Below are 15506 nucleotides of genomic sequence, written 5' to 3'. Positions count from 1 at the left end.
CCATCTTTTACTCCTGTGACTATGATCATGTCTTTCATGTGTATCAGAAATGTTTCATACAATAACTAGAAGGCAGAGGTAGCATTTTATTAACTCATTTCAGTATTGGTCAAAAATAAATCCAGTATTAAATCAGGCACTAGCAAGGAAAACACACACAGTCTGAGCTCAAACAGTCAGGTGGCAGTACAATTCCTGAAATATATTCAACACAATGTAAAGATGGAATAGCAGGTCCGCCAGGTTGGATTCTGAGGTTCGGAAAAAAAAGAACCCGCTCAGTGTCAGTAAAACTGGGAGGGCAGCCTCTTTGTTTCCAGGTTCATCAGGTCTCAAGGACTAAATGGTAAGCTAATGTTTTACAGGCCCCTGGGGAGCAGATTTATGATTAGTGGCCACATCCACATTCTTCTGCCATGGACAGAGATAATGGATCCACTACTAACAGACTTGCAGCCATTAAAGCACCAACTACAAATGTCATTAATCCCATCAAGTTACCTCTTGAGGAAAATACTGCCTTAATATCATTTCATCTTTCAGCCCCTTAAAAGGGATAAACACACTCTCCATAAAGTCTTGAGGACTGTACTTCATCTGGCAATTATCATCATTAGTAAAGTTGAACCAAAAAAAAAAAAAAAAAGAAGCCAGGCCCAGACGGGTCCATAAAGTGTGGAGAGTCAGGATTATTGTTGTTGTTTACCACTGCAGCTTTGCAACACAGTTCAGAAGGCTTGCATGCTCGAAACCTCTCTGACATGGGCAGGGGGGGAGGTGTTCCTTTTCTGGTTTGAGACATAATTTGGTCATCGTGTCATCAATAGTGAGCCTCACCCTACTTTGAGTCACCCTCAGTAAACCGACCTTGGGCGGCAGTGTTGTTTAACATCAATCAGTACATTTCCTTCGGAGTAGTGGCAGCTGGAGAGGCAAAGGCAGATGTCAGCCAATAGCTGCCTCTTGTCTCAAACCCCTCAGGCATTAATGACAAAACATGGCTGCATAAACCCACACGTCATGCAGAGTCATGCTCTAATGAAGCCGTGATTCAAGTTTATCTCCTGATACAGTATGGCCTCGTATAGTGGCACAATATAAGCCCCGAATGTGTGTTAGGCTGTCCTTCATGGTTAATGCATGCAACTAAAACCTCAATTTAACTCCAAAATAGACGCACAAACAGACAAATGCAGACCTGTGGACGTATAACACCTCAACTCAAACATTTTGGAGTCCTCAAATGTATGTGAAGCAGATTTCCCAGCACATTTGTAGTTGGTGGTCTCTTTCATGCACAAGAACATAGAGGAACAATAAACTGTGCACAGCAAATGACGATTAAACAGTCCCTCCAGGCACAGTCTCTGATGACAACATCCCATGGACCTTTGAACACTCATCCATGCAGACCGTATGACACTGGCTTTATCTTCAGCCTCCCGATGCATCTACAGTTGAGGTCGGAGTGAGGCAGTCCAGACAGAGACCACCAGTTCTGACAAACCTGACGCACATATTGGAATGGAAGCTCATTCTTGAGCCCTTGCGTAACGCACAAAATATTTTTCCTGTTACAATGTGACAGTCAACCCTACTATGGTGGCCTGACATCCTTTGTCAATGAAGTGTCTTGATCGGATGGTTGTATTTTTTTAAACAGCTAAATCTTGTCTTGTATCCAACTTTGTTCATTTGCCCATTTTTGCGGGGTTCTTGTTCTGTGTCAAAGTACTTCACCTGGTTAACTATGCATAGCTAGTACAGTGTTCCAGGGATTTCATAAGACAGAGAGACATTTAACAGGGCTCCCACCAGAGCCACAAAAGCCTTAATACAAGTCGTTTTCATATTTTGTAGAACTAACCAACATCTGGACACCAACTGCAACGTCAGTGAAACTCCATCCATCCATCCATCCATCCATCCATCCATTATTGTCAGGGGGCTGGAGCCTGGTCGCCAGTCCATCGCAGGGCCATTAGGAGCAATTAGGGGTTCAGTGTCTTGCTCAAGGATACTTGGACATGGTCACTGGTGGAAGTGAGGCTCAAACCTCTGCTGCTCTACCTCCGAGCCACGCGCAAGTGAAACTCCTAATTAAACACTTGAGATGAACATAGCTTATGTTGCTTTTAAAATGTGTTATATTCAGCAAAAAAATGTATTGATACTTCAAGTTCCTCAGAATCTGAATGTGAAACAGCCATGAGAAACTCCCGCCCCTCACACACACAAGTTAGATGCTGTGGCTTGTAACCCGCCTACAGATCAAACCAAAATTAAATCATGTCTAGATAAAGTTAAACAGTACAGTAGATCCCACTGCAAGTCCCACTCTGCCTTTTGTATCCCGCTAAATCAGTTTAAAGACAATTGGTTTTCAGAGTGGCTTCAGGGATTCTGAAATATCTTATCTACCCATCCCTTTCTTTATTACTGTAATCTATCTAGTTTGTGTACAAAAGCAGCTAAATGATTTGTCATGAACTACTTAGTATTCTGTTCAACTCAAACGTTTTTAAATTGCTGGGTGACGAAGGATCCAAAACATTGAAGCAGACACACACACACACACACACACACACACACACACACACACACACACACACACACACACACACACACGCACACGCACACGCACACACACCGGAGATGAGTGGCCAAGCATTAAATTACAGGGAAATGATCAGCCAGGATACACAGGAAAGGCTGTGGGACAGTGAAGTGTGTATTTGGACAAGTCTGTGTGTGTGTGTGTGTGGGGGGGGGGGGGGGGGGCACGGGAGAGGTGACAGCACAAGATAAGAAAAAAATACTATGTGACCTAAAGGGAAAATAATGAAACAGCCAAGATAGAAGGATGTGGAGTTCAATACACATACAGCATACTTCATCAGTGCATATCCAACATTCATGTTGTGACACCTTTCTATACTACATGCAGAACTCCTCAAGGATCCATGTGTGTCCTTCTGCCTGAGACAAATCGCTCTCGGATAACTTCTCTATATTAAGAGTGCAAATGGATAAATGTCCAAGAGACCTTGGTCAGTAGACTCAGAGGTAGAATATGGGAGCAGACATTTGTGGTTGTATGTGATTAATGGGGTGTTGTAGTAATCTATATTTAACAGGTAGCCAGTGGATAGATGGAAAGCTATAAGGGTACATGATGCATATCAGACACAGATTCATCAGATCTCTATTTCTACCACTGTGGTTAAACCACAGCCAGAACAACCAGTTATGTAATGTTTGTGAGGATACGACTACACTTCTCCAACTGCTGGGCGATCTTGTGAAGAGAATTTTAAAAATTCAACTTGCAGATCAAACAGTAACAAACAACAACACCAGACTTGCAGTCCTAAAGATACCACAGACATGCACCAGAATGAAACAAGAAACTGCAAAGGGTTCACTTTTCCATGACTGGGAAGTCCTTCAATCAGTTCCAGGGTTTCCAGTTTGTAAGAATCATCCTCCTGAAAAGAATCTGAATAAACAAGAGTTTTCTTTGTCTCTTAATACTTCCACTGTCATACTTGCAAACAATGCTCCAGCTTTGCATCTTTCCATAAAGGTCAAAAGTCAAGGCATATAAATTTGGAATGGAAAAGCACTAGTTAAGCTGATGGGGTTGGGGTGCATTCAGTTAAGCTTGTTGTAGTGAACATACCCAGTCAGTGTTCACAAGGTTACGCTCTCAGTCACTGGAGTCATTGGAACTCCTTACGGCATAGCATTCCAGAAAAAAAGCACAGATCTGACGTTTGTCTCAATCATGACACTTGAAGGGTGTATTCTGCCTAAAACAGAGCCTGGGCCTCCGTCCTGCTGACAGTTGCATGGCGTCTCAAACCACTTGTCAAATCTGCCACTCTGCAACGGCCAAAGCTGAATGATGGGGTTTGGGTTATATGCAGATCACAATTGGATGTCATCCTGCTTTGAAACAGCTGGCTGCATTCTTGGTCCACAAAAAGACGTTATAAGTAGACAAACATTTCAGACACCATCCGTGTGATTCAACCTCAACAGCTTCCCGACTTCCCCTCTCTGGCCAAACCTCCCACCAGATCTGCTATGCTACCCCAGCCTGGGAATAAATAGTCCTGGCTCTGATTGAACAATGTAATCAAAACACTGGGCTTTGTGGGAACCCCCACAGGATAGGAGCCTGGCAGAGCAATGGGACAGAGAGGTGGAGAGGCACTCGGACATGGCGGGAGCAGGCGTTAATTTATGTAGCCAAGGTCGGCTGGAGGAAAAACACAAAAATCCTTGGCAAAGACAAAAACAGAAAAGAGAAGAGGGCAGACGTAGGGAAGGGAAATATGAAAACAGATAAAAGTCGCAGCGAGGAGGTGTCTGTTTGCATGACCAGAGCTTCTGGTTTGGCGTGGGCACGTGTAATTGGGAGCAGCCGCTGACACTTAAAATAGCTGCTGAGTGTGGTGGGACGTGGTTTAGGGGGGGAACAGACTTGACACCGCAGGAGGAAACTCAAATCCCATAGGCTATTGTGCAATTCATGTGAAGTGAAGGAAAATATTTAAAATAGTGAGTACCCCTGTACTTGACACATCTGGCTATTTTGGTGTACAACATTAGCAAAGACCAAAACGTCAGCTTTAAAGCAACGACAAGAGACACATATATATTTATACAAGTATTAATATATTTGCTTTCGAACCTGAAGAACTCTACTGCTCTTCTTTTGTCATCTTTGATCTTTCCATGGTTCCCAGGAGTGTCCAAACCTGGAGGAAGAATACTTAGAGTTAGAGAACATTTTTACAGCTTTCTCTCCTGAAAGCCAAAAGAATGAAGTACAACACAAATGGTCTTTGAGGAACCATAACATGGAAACAGATGATGATAGCAGGAGCCAGTAGCTTTCTCTACAAAGCCAGCTCACACCATTTGTGATGCCTGCCATGTCTCCTTAATTCATGCTGCACAGGTGACGGCCTCCATTCTGCCAACAAGCCCACTATTGTTGAGTGCAACAACAAAGAACTGAACATGGTGAGGCGAACGCAGTGACTACAGTCACCTTTATATAAGTCCAAAAAGTGGCTGTGACAAAAAAAAGAGAGCTGGTCGAATTCTAAATCCTCTCAAAGACATGACCGCGGATGGTTAGAAGAAGACCAGACACTAAAAAGCAACGACAAAATGAATGACTATTTTAAAACAGAGATATATTGAGATGTATAATCCATACTGCAATAATCTACATAATTTACTGAAAATTTAAAAATAAGGCTGAAAATATGAAATGCTACGTGTCACCCAAGTTGTCTCATCGTAATCTCAGCCTAGAAAAGATTTCATGCTTGAACTTCCCCACAGGTGTGCTGAAGCCATAAAGGCAAGAGCAGTCCCTTCCCACAGAAATCCAAATGACTGTCATTGTCTAGGAATGCTGCCTAAACTTGGACAAAGTTTGGTCGAACCTGGACTTTTCCCAATCCACCCTCCAGCTTGTGAAAGTGGTTTTCCATTCGGCAGCTCTCTGACAGCTGATGCAGGAGCTCCTTCCGGCTCGGATGTGCCAGGTCTTGTTTTGTTGTGATTCCCTCAGGTAAGAAGCCAGCGCAGATGTAAGACACCAACTCATATATTATTCCCATTTATCTTTGACCTGAACTGTGAGGGCGAGGCCTGGAGCAGAGGCAAGTCAAAAGCTGAAGTAGAAAGAGAGCACTGTGAGAGAACTGTGGGCGAGACTGATGGATTGATAGAATTGATGAGACAGAAACAGGAAGGATTGCGTTCTTTCCTCTAATATTTGTTCCTCTCTGTTTGCTTCCTTTTGCAGGATTAAAGACTACTTTTATCACACAATGGTTCATCAGGTTGAGTAAACAACTTATAGGTGAGTCACCAGAGGGCCTGGAGGAGTGCCTTTCCTCAATGAAGCAGTGTCTTCAACAAAATCATGAAGGAGCTCTCAGACATGCAACAGCCCGGCAAGTTTTCTCATATAGCGAAGCAACCTGAATCCGGATGCATATAAACCTTAATGGCTCCCTTTGTGCCCATAAAAAAGGATGGTGCCAGGCTTCCCATTGTTAGGGAATGTAAAGTAACTCAACCGGTGACATGGAGTATTCATTAACCCTTGCCAGAACCAGTGAGTCACCCGCCAAAATAGGCAGGCAAACATCCAACTAAAAACTCAGCAGATGGGGACATCCCACCCTGGGGTCCCCTCAAACATTCACTGGTCCACATATACATGAAGTTTTTGGTGCCACAAAGAAAAGCCTGTCTCCTGTTTTATCTTAACAGGAGACAAATACTTTGCAGAACTAAAATGGTCACAAAAAGGATTCTCATGGGAAAACAGACACTTGGGCGATACAAAGTCCTGCAGTTGGTGTGTTGCCCATCTTGCCTTGGTACACATGATGATGACACAATGTTCTTCTATTACAGGCCTCTTAATTTTGGCTGTTCAGTTGAGCTGGAGCATGTATAAATCCCCAAAACATCAAAAAAAAAAAAAAAAAAAACTCTGCTCCTCAAGGGGGAAATGACACAGCATCACCAAAACCAACAATGCCACCATTCCTGAGGTTGTTGAGCTGTTGGTCTTAAAACTACCATTGACAGAGTGGCTTTGCCCATGGCCGCTCTGTAATTAAATACCGACAATTTCAGCTTTTTCCCCCGTCTCTGTTCCTTGGAAAATATATACAAGGTCTAAATACAACTCCTGCCCTGCCCTCTCAGCAGGGCTCTAAACTGTGACCAAAATGGTGGCATATGTGACTATTTTTTTTATGAGTTGGTGATTGAAAGTTTCACATGGTTGCATTAGCGTGCATGCACGATGATCTGTTTTGTTGTTTATCAGCCATGATTACTGCATTGAGCTGGATTCAGAAGGAATCAGCTAGACAGTAGACGCCAAATCTTAAGTAGATGAGATCAGGATGGTATAATCAAATGAGACTGGCAGAAAATACCGGCAAATTAACCGTAGTCATTGTGGTCAGTGCGCGTAACGTAGCTTCCTCACACAGCAGGAAACATAACCAACTGAGGAGCTTGTTTAGCAAGCAATAAATTATGATATCATCACAGCACCACAAATTCCACACGTGCTTCGATTTGCCATCTTGCTATTCCATCAGTGTGTGCCTGTTTTTTCCAGTGCCGTACAGAGAGTACTGTCTGATTGGCGCCTACCATCTGCCTGATTCCATTTGAATGCAGCATTATTATTATCATGGTTTAAAATGGGACTTTTCGATAGCACTGGGGAACCAAGCACTGACGAAAAAACACCTTAGGCTTTGAAGCCTTTGCCCATTGTTGAAAGTCATGTGAGCGGCAGTTGTTTTGATCTTGCCATGAGACTGTGCATCCTAAATGTAAGCAAAGATGACATGAGAGTAATGAAAAAGACAAGTAGGGAAACCAGGGTAATCTGTGTAATGCTTGTGGAGGTTGTAAGTAGTGAAAATATAGAGGACAGAGATACAAAATATGGGAGGTTGTTATTGTTAACCAACCCCCAAGACAAGCAACAGAATTGATCGTCTTTCGGGTTAGATTTCCTCCAGAGACGGTTCAAAAGACAACTCTGACAAAACAAAATTAATAAGGCAAAATCACAACACTGGAAGTGATTTGTGGACAACTGCTGCTAGTTTGCTCCAAGTTTGCAGATGCGTTTCCGAAAGGGAAACACAGATAACCACATATTCTTGTTGTGCTGGACTGCACCATAACAGACAAGTACAGACAAAGGTCTTGCTTTGATAAATGAATGTGACAAGCAGTCAAAAGTGCTGCAGCATTTAACTGAAGTCAAAGATAAGGAGGATGATCAAAACCATGTGTCCTCTAAGTTAATTTCTTTTATTGAATTTTATTCCTGTGTAGAGGAGCAATTGGTTGCGCAGCACTAAAACAAGCAACAACATGCTGTTGTTAAGCTTAGCTTTGATATTGTATTTCTAAATTACTCTATCTACCTTCATAATAAATCGTTTTTTTCAACTTCTACAATATTTTTCAAACATCAAGTCTTGACAGCCTGTTAATCTTGCATAGATGCAAAGGGTATGCAACTATTCAGTCATTGATAAAGACCACACTATTCTAAAGGCATTGGAAGCTCATGTGCGACCGGTGGAAAAGTTAGTCTGGAGCCTCTTGGGCTTTGTCGAGTCATTCCACTGTGAAATGAACAAAGGTTATAAACACAAAAGCTGCCAGGAATGCTGACCAACCTTGAGGTCAAAACTGAAACTGAAAGTGTTGCACCACAGGGACAGAAAAGAGGAGACTGAAGAGGTAGACAGAGGACACCGGAGGAACTCTTAACTGGTGGTGTGCAATGAGAATGAGATCTTTATTTTACAGAGAAGTAGTAAGAGGTTGGTAGTCAGACTGATTTTCAGACCAGCGTTAAAAAAAACAAAACAAAAACACAGCTATTTGAGTCACTAGCCTGAAGCAGCCCAGTTTCCAGCAATGCAGATAGCTGTGACATATTGTTGGTCGAATGCCTTGTAAAATAAACACAAATTCTACTACTCAACTCGTGATCATTGTGATTTTGAGTGTTCCACTGAAACGACTTTGTAACATGACAGGAATCCTGTTTGTGGTTCTTGCAGACGACAGAGGAAGGTTTGGGTGTTTGATAAGCCTTTAAACACACTGATGCGTTACTTACAATTGGACTGTATTTCATTGTGCCACCAGTACCTAGGCAACCAGCCTCCACCAATGCAGCCTTTTGTATTGTTTTAATGCAGGGCTGTTTTGGTCTGAACACAGGCTAAGCCTTAATGAGATAGCAGCAACGGCTTGGTCATTTCGTCTAATTGTGCTTTCACGCTGCGCGAGAGGAGCAGCACGCTGTCTCTATGGCCAATTCATTCAATGCAATGTTTTCTAAAAGCATGTCAACAGGATAAGCTCATCATCGTAATCTGACAACACATGGCATGTGTGCCAATTCTACTTCCTCGTATTAGTCCTGATTGATTGTTTTTTAGTCGATGGGGGAACATACACACACACACACACACACACACACACACACAGACGCGCACGCACACACACACACACACACACACACACACACACGGGTCATCAGCTAAGCCTCATCTGCCTACTTTAATTACCAATGGTTTTTAATTCTCACTGAAATCCCCCTCCTCTACCCTCACTGCCTGCCTCACACTTTCACTCCAAAAATAAGTTTGACTGGTAAATGGCTTTCATTTATGCAGTGACTTCTCTCCAGTGGAGCTTCTCAAAGGTGCTTCACCGTGTTTGTCTCGTTGCCTCATTCACCGTTAGAACACTGAGCTCATCACTCGTACTGCTCAGATCCTGGAATTTCACCATGTAGTCCAATAAGACCGTATCCAGAAAATGTAAACTGACCAAAGCAATCCAGATACTCGCAGCTGGAACACTTAGGCTGCTTGTATGGAAAGAAAAACTCAGTTTCATTACTTCGCTTTCATAGCAAAAGCTGCAGGGGCTTATGGATATTAAAGTTTATAGAGCCACCTGCTACTGACAAACATTATTTCTTAGAATTTACATAATTATACACGTCTTGTATTTATGTCACTAGGAACAATGACAATGTCATTAAAAACATTTTAAAACGGGAAATCAGAGGTTTAGAATTCTGGAGCTACTATCACACTTTTAACTCTACAATCGGTCTTAGCCCTTGAAATCTACACACCAGCAGGAAGTATGATAGTTTAAATACTCAAGAGGAATGAGTTGGTCCATAAACTGTGATGGAAGTTTGAGCTGTAAGTAAATAAGAAAAACTTATCCAAATACATTTGAATGGCTATCCCTTTTACACAGACGTTGACTCAGCGCCGCTATGATTAACTCTGCTGCCAACAGAGTGGAGCTCTTTTCCCTTCATTGAAAGAGAAAATACTCTTCAGTTCTGCTGTAAAAGATGCTAATATCATCTATGCTAACCTCTTTAAGGAGCCACCATCATGAACTAGGAGTGTCGCTGTCGTCACACCCAAACCACGGCTGTAGCCAAGAGTAGTTCCTCCCTTCAAGCCTTGCAAGATGGATCTCATGTCATCTTGTGATCTCTCAAGAGGTAAAACAGTGACACAGTAATGGATTCAGGTGTTTCTATAATGCCAGTAGGGCCATTTAACACAGCATAATTTACAGGAAGTTTGAGGCTACAACACTCAGAGTCAGTCTGATTTAGGGGTGGCAGGCAGTGGTTTAATGTTGGAATGTGGCCTGCAACCAGCTACAATCAATTTGCAGACGATGTCAGACCTAAATCATCAACCCACCAACCAGACATATATTCACATGCAGGTTCAGAACCTGTGTTCCATATATTCCACTTGGATTTCATGTGATGCAGAGTAGAAATGACCAGTGAACTTTAGCTTTAAGATGATGCTTGAAGAAGCAGATATGCTGCAGCAGCAGCAGCAGCAGCAGCGGTGGTGGAGGCCCAGGGGCAATCAATGAGAATATCCCCTTCTGCTACTGTGCCAAACTAATGAACCCTACAGTATTTAGTCCAGCTGTTCATCACAGTCCAGACTCCTTTCACAGAAATCAGGGCAAATCAGTTCAACTGTGTTACACTGTCGATGACTTTAATAATATAGAACTAATTTCACTTGTAGTGGATTAAAGGATTAACCTTGCATTTTCTATTGTTCATTGCATAAATATAATGAGTGTCACGCTAAAACGGGTTCCTGTCCTGTAAATCTGCCCTCCGATGTCCGATTTGGAAACACAGCTATTATTAATTGCGGGCCGTAGTTGATTCAATTTCATTTTATTCACATCACATCAGAGAGTTGTTAAATCTCCTTTTATTTTGTGACAAAGTTGCACCACACTGCTCAGGCAGTAACACTAGAACACTGTGATAGAGCAACACAGTTGGAACACAGAAGTTAGTACACACCATGTGTATTAATCTGCTACCCAAAACAGTCCCCAACAAAAACAGCCTTCCTTCAGCCATATTTCTCACTGATACTACAAGACAATATTGCCAGTGCTTTTTTTTAAACATCTGCAACTTGTTTTCATTACTAATAAAGCAATATTTGGGGATTTTATTTCTACAATACTGTATCAATATTCCAGCTCCTAGTAACCAGATTGAATAAAATATATATTGGGATAAAAGTGTATCTTCTTAACCCATGCAGAATATGGCAGCAAACTGTACTTCAGATGATGTTATGGCTACTACATTTAATGTGCTCACAGTAAAAAAAGCCTTCACTATCTGTCTCAGCAGATGTGCATCAGAATTGGGTTGGAAGCGAGTCTCCACGTCACGATAACATCGTATCCTGACCCGTGTATCATGATTTGTATCTTGTTGTGAAGTCCAACTCTACAGCGGTGATGCTCATACTGAAACAGACCCCAGCCATGGACGGGAGGATGGTAAGAAACCTCAGAGAAAAAGAAATGCATGACAGCAGTGTTGGCGTTCGTCTTTTCAAGATGTTGTGACAATAAGAATGGGCCAATTGACAAATATACAATGACATAAATAATAAATAAAGAACCAGTAGGAACATTGTAAAACCAGTCTAAACCTTTACCTGATTAAAAACTAAATCTTTTTATATTTTCTGTAACAGCTTTCCCTTTAAAATCATAGGCCAGAGTAAAAAACACTGCTTAAAAGAAGACGACCACCGATTAATGGACCTAAACTACTACCAAAGCAACGATAGACCAAAATAATTGCTCAGTATAACAGAATATGGATTGTAGGTAAAAGGATGTTCCAGGCCTCACGCACCACAAACACAGGATGAGCAGACTCAAAGTAAGATTATCGTGCACTCGCTGAGAGGATTGTTCACTTCTTTAGCTGCCCACACCTGTAGTCTGCTTTTGCCGTCCAATAAAATCCCCTCAGGAGCGGCTAATGCTGCTAATGCCGCCGCTCTCACAGTAACAACAGTTCTGGTTTAAAGCAATGTAGCAACACGCCAGAGCCTAGTGTCTGTAAGTCCCTCAAGAGGATACGATTAAAATCAGGTCATCAACTCTTGACTGCCTCTTCCTATGTAGGACATTGGGTCATAAAGTCACTATAGTAATCAGTTAGCTGTTACTGATCAATAGGCAGCACAATGAATATGTGTAATCGATACAGGCCTGGGGAGGTCAGGGGGCAGGGAAGACTGAGACAGCGGAGCCACATTTAGTGAATCCTTTGTTTCCACACATTTTGTTGAATGTCGCTATGCAAAAGCTGTCACAAGGACATTAACGATGAAAGAAACTGCTAAGTGTAACGATCTCTGGAAAGCTCTACAGTAACAGATAGCATCTGGCAACCCTTCATTCTTCAAGAAGTGTAAGTTACATTAAATCAAAAATGCATCGTGTCTTTGAAGTCAGATTTCACTGTGTTATGATACAAAGAAGAATGCGTTGCATTTCAAATACAAATCACTAATTTCACATGATATAAGTACAACTAAAACTGGACTTTTAAAGAACACGTGAACATGAAACTGAAATTGTACTAAATTGAATTTCTGGAAGTTGGATTAACACGCCAAGATAATGTGGTTGGGAATCAAATTCGTCCAGCATGTATACAATTCAATCCACCGCTAATCCAAGTGGCGTTCTGAGCATATTCCACAGGATCCACTGTATTGTGAAGCCAAACAGTGAACAGTCAAGGGTGTGAAACTGAAGTGAACACAAGACATTTCTGGACAAGGACACAAACTTGATGCTGTCTCAGCTTAAGAGGTTGTACTTTGTTCTTAATTAGTATTTCAGTGTAATTGCGCCATTCAAAAAGCACGCCTCTTGCCACTGTTAATTTGTTTTGGTATGAAACAGATCAGAGTGAAGAGTGAGAGGAAAAGAGTAAGTCCAAATTGACCTCTTAATACTCCGTATTCATACTTTTCCCTTTCATCATCCGTAAAATGTATTAGTTGAATCACATTCTTATAGATTTGCACAGTTTTTAATGCGAGCTGTTGAGAATTGAAGTGTTTCTGCTGCCAGTGTCCATGCTGGTGTTCCACTCTAACTGGTGATTAGTTTAATTGGTGATATTTTGCATAAACGTGCTCCTGATATCATTATTCCTCATACACAAGCCTTATGTTCTATGTCTATCAAACCATATTGAAGACCTCCCAGGAAAAACCAATAACATCCCCAATGAATGTAAAATACACATCCCTGTCAGCAACATCCACAAACTACATGAAACATCTCACGGCTTAACCTGTATAAACCTTGCATACTCCATCGGCGCTTCAAAAGATGTTAATGATTTAGGAAACACAGCCATATTAACGATAAATTAAATGGAAAATTTAAAAAAATAATAAGAAGAACTACTGCCAGCAAATTGCATTCAGGGAAGAAATTAGGCTTTTGGACCCAGGGTTGTGTCATTTGGCAACTGCGTGAATAATTAGTCCAACTCAGCGAAAAGATTTCAAAGCTTAGGTGCACATGTGCAGATGACAGTGATGCAAACTCATTCTCAACAGGGTGAACAGTGAAGGAGCACAAGGATGAATAATCAGCTTCTGCAATGGAAACAATGTCTAACAGTGTTTTTGTTAAAAAAAAATGCAATAATGTTCGCAATAAAACAGGAGGGGTAGTTTGTGCTATAAAACTTTTACAGCTCCCTTTGCTGGTCATTGCGCTTGCTGAGTAAAGCATGAGCTAAACCACGAACTCTCCAATTTTTGTCAATACACACAGAAACTAAATAAAGGAAAGGCAGATTAAAAGGATGTTAGTGTTCGGCTTTAATCAGTGCAGCACACTGTGTTTGCTTTTTTCACTAAAAAAAGAAATGATTCCCGATGTCTGAGGTAACTACAGGAAATTTAAAAGTGCTCTGTGGAGTGTTTACCAGTAACAGCACGATAGAATAATGCCTTTTTGATAGTGTAGGCATTGAGTTTGTGTTATGAAAAAAACACAAGGACACTTGTGCACGAACGCAAAAATGTAGGCATGACTGTAAACATGCCTGTAGCCAGTCAGCGATGGTAACTCGCCAAAAACATAGCAGAGACCATACAAAGGCCATAAAAGGACTTCTGACGGGGATAAAGATTTACATCGAGGCACACAAACACTGTGTTATGGTGAGAAGTTTTTGCTTTTTCTTATTTCATAAATATTTCTTTTCTTTTCAATTTATATTATCCTTTCTTCTCTCTGTAAATGCCACTGTAACTATGTAAATTTCCCCAGTGTGGGATGAAGCAAGTATTCTTATTCTCATTATTCTTAACTTTCTTTGTTGATATGAGTTTTCCACAAAATAGTTCAAGTTTAAAATCCTGGCATCTGCTTCTTCCTCATTTAATATCCAGATTGCAACTGTTATAATAATTAATTTCAAAAAGAGGCATTAAGTTTCCACATCACATTTGTGTCAAAAAACAGTTGCCACGCAAAATCACAACCTCATCTTCTGTTATTGAAATTCGAAAAGGGCGAGCCTGGAGAGGCAGGCTTTGTATATTAGTTTTGCACAATGAAGCTAAAACATCTAAGTTAAGGCAACAAGTCAAAGATGTCTTTTCTGGATTGAAATTGAGGACTTTTGGGTTAGAAGTGATTCTGTTGTTTTAACTTGTAGATGAAATGTAAAATTTGACAAACACATACATGATTCCCATCACCAAGACTGAATGCACTCAGGATGCGCTGATGTTGCCCTGAGATGCATCTCCTGAAAAGTTGGAATTTCACTTCATCAGGCTGGGACCAAGTTGTTCAGGATTCTTCTCCTCACCCTTATACACACATCCCGATAATCAGATATTTGAATGTTAATGGTGAGTATACTAAAATCGCTGCATCCTGCCTATTAAACACATTTGGTCTTAAAAAAAAAATCGTAAAGGTGTGAGTGTTTATTTGCATAGAAAGCAGGGAAGTGAGATCCAATCACAAGTTACACACGTGGCAATGGATCACTGAGGACGCCTTAATACCTGGAATGAAAGCCTGACCGGGGCCTGGTGCAACCAGCTGGGAAGGATAAGGAAGGAGATAACAACTGCTCTTTGTGTTCACCCAAAACTAAACTTTAATCAGTGTCCAACGTGTTGATCTTTTAAAATAGTTGTTGTGAAAAATAGCAGCATGAATTACCAAATTTTGTTAAATATTTTCAGTCACGGAACATATTCGTATGCATGTGTTTGAGTAACAATTGAGAATGGACGTTGAAGAAAACACACACACACGCACGCACGCACACACACACACACACACACACACACACACACACACACACACAGCTCCATAACCCTGGAAACAGAGGCCTACTGTAGTTCATTTGCAGCCAGATTAAAGCTCCTGAGGTGGAGCGGGTGGAAAAGATTATTCCTGGTAAGCAAGAAAAAACAAAAAAAACAACTTGAACTCTCCTTTAGGAACAAGATGTGTGTATTTATGAAACCTGCCTCAAG

General features: G+C 41.4%; 1 protein-coding gene across 5 annotated transcripts in view; it reads right to left on the bottom strand.

The window, feature by feature from the left end:
- LOC147267506 (plexin-B1-like) overlaps positions 1-15506 on the bottom strand; it is a 109267-nt gene that overhangs the window by 83379 nt on the left and 10382 nt on the right. For 3 of the 5 annotated variants that reach the window (XM_086198367.1, XM_086198371.1, XM_086198369.1), the window contains exon 2: positions 4700-4766. The exons of the other annotated variants lie outside the window; for them this stretch is intronic. The gene's annotated coding sequence lies outside the window, so the exon portion shown is untranslated. The remainder of the gene's footprint in view (positions 1-4699; positions 4767-15506) is intronic. 5 annotated transcript variants of the gene reach the window in all.

This window comes from Aulostomus chinensis, chromosome 3 (genome assembly GCF_037954235.1).
Source record: "Aulostomus chinensis isolate RoL2024-O1b breed Wild chromosome 3, RoL_Achi_v1.0, whole genome shotgun sequence".
Classification (NCBI taxonomy): domain Eukaryota; kingdom Metazoa; phylum Chordata; class Actinopteri; order Syngnathiformes; family Aulostomidae; genus Aulostomus; species Aulostomus chinensis.
Note: the sequence above shows the minus strand (reverse complement) of the source record. Positions and strands in the feature narration are given on the sequence as shown.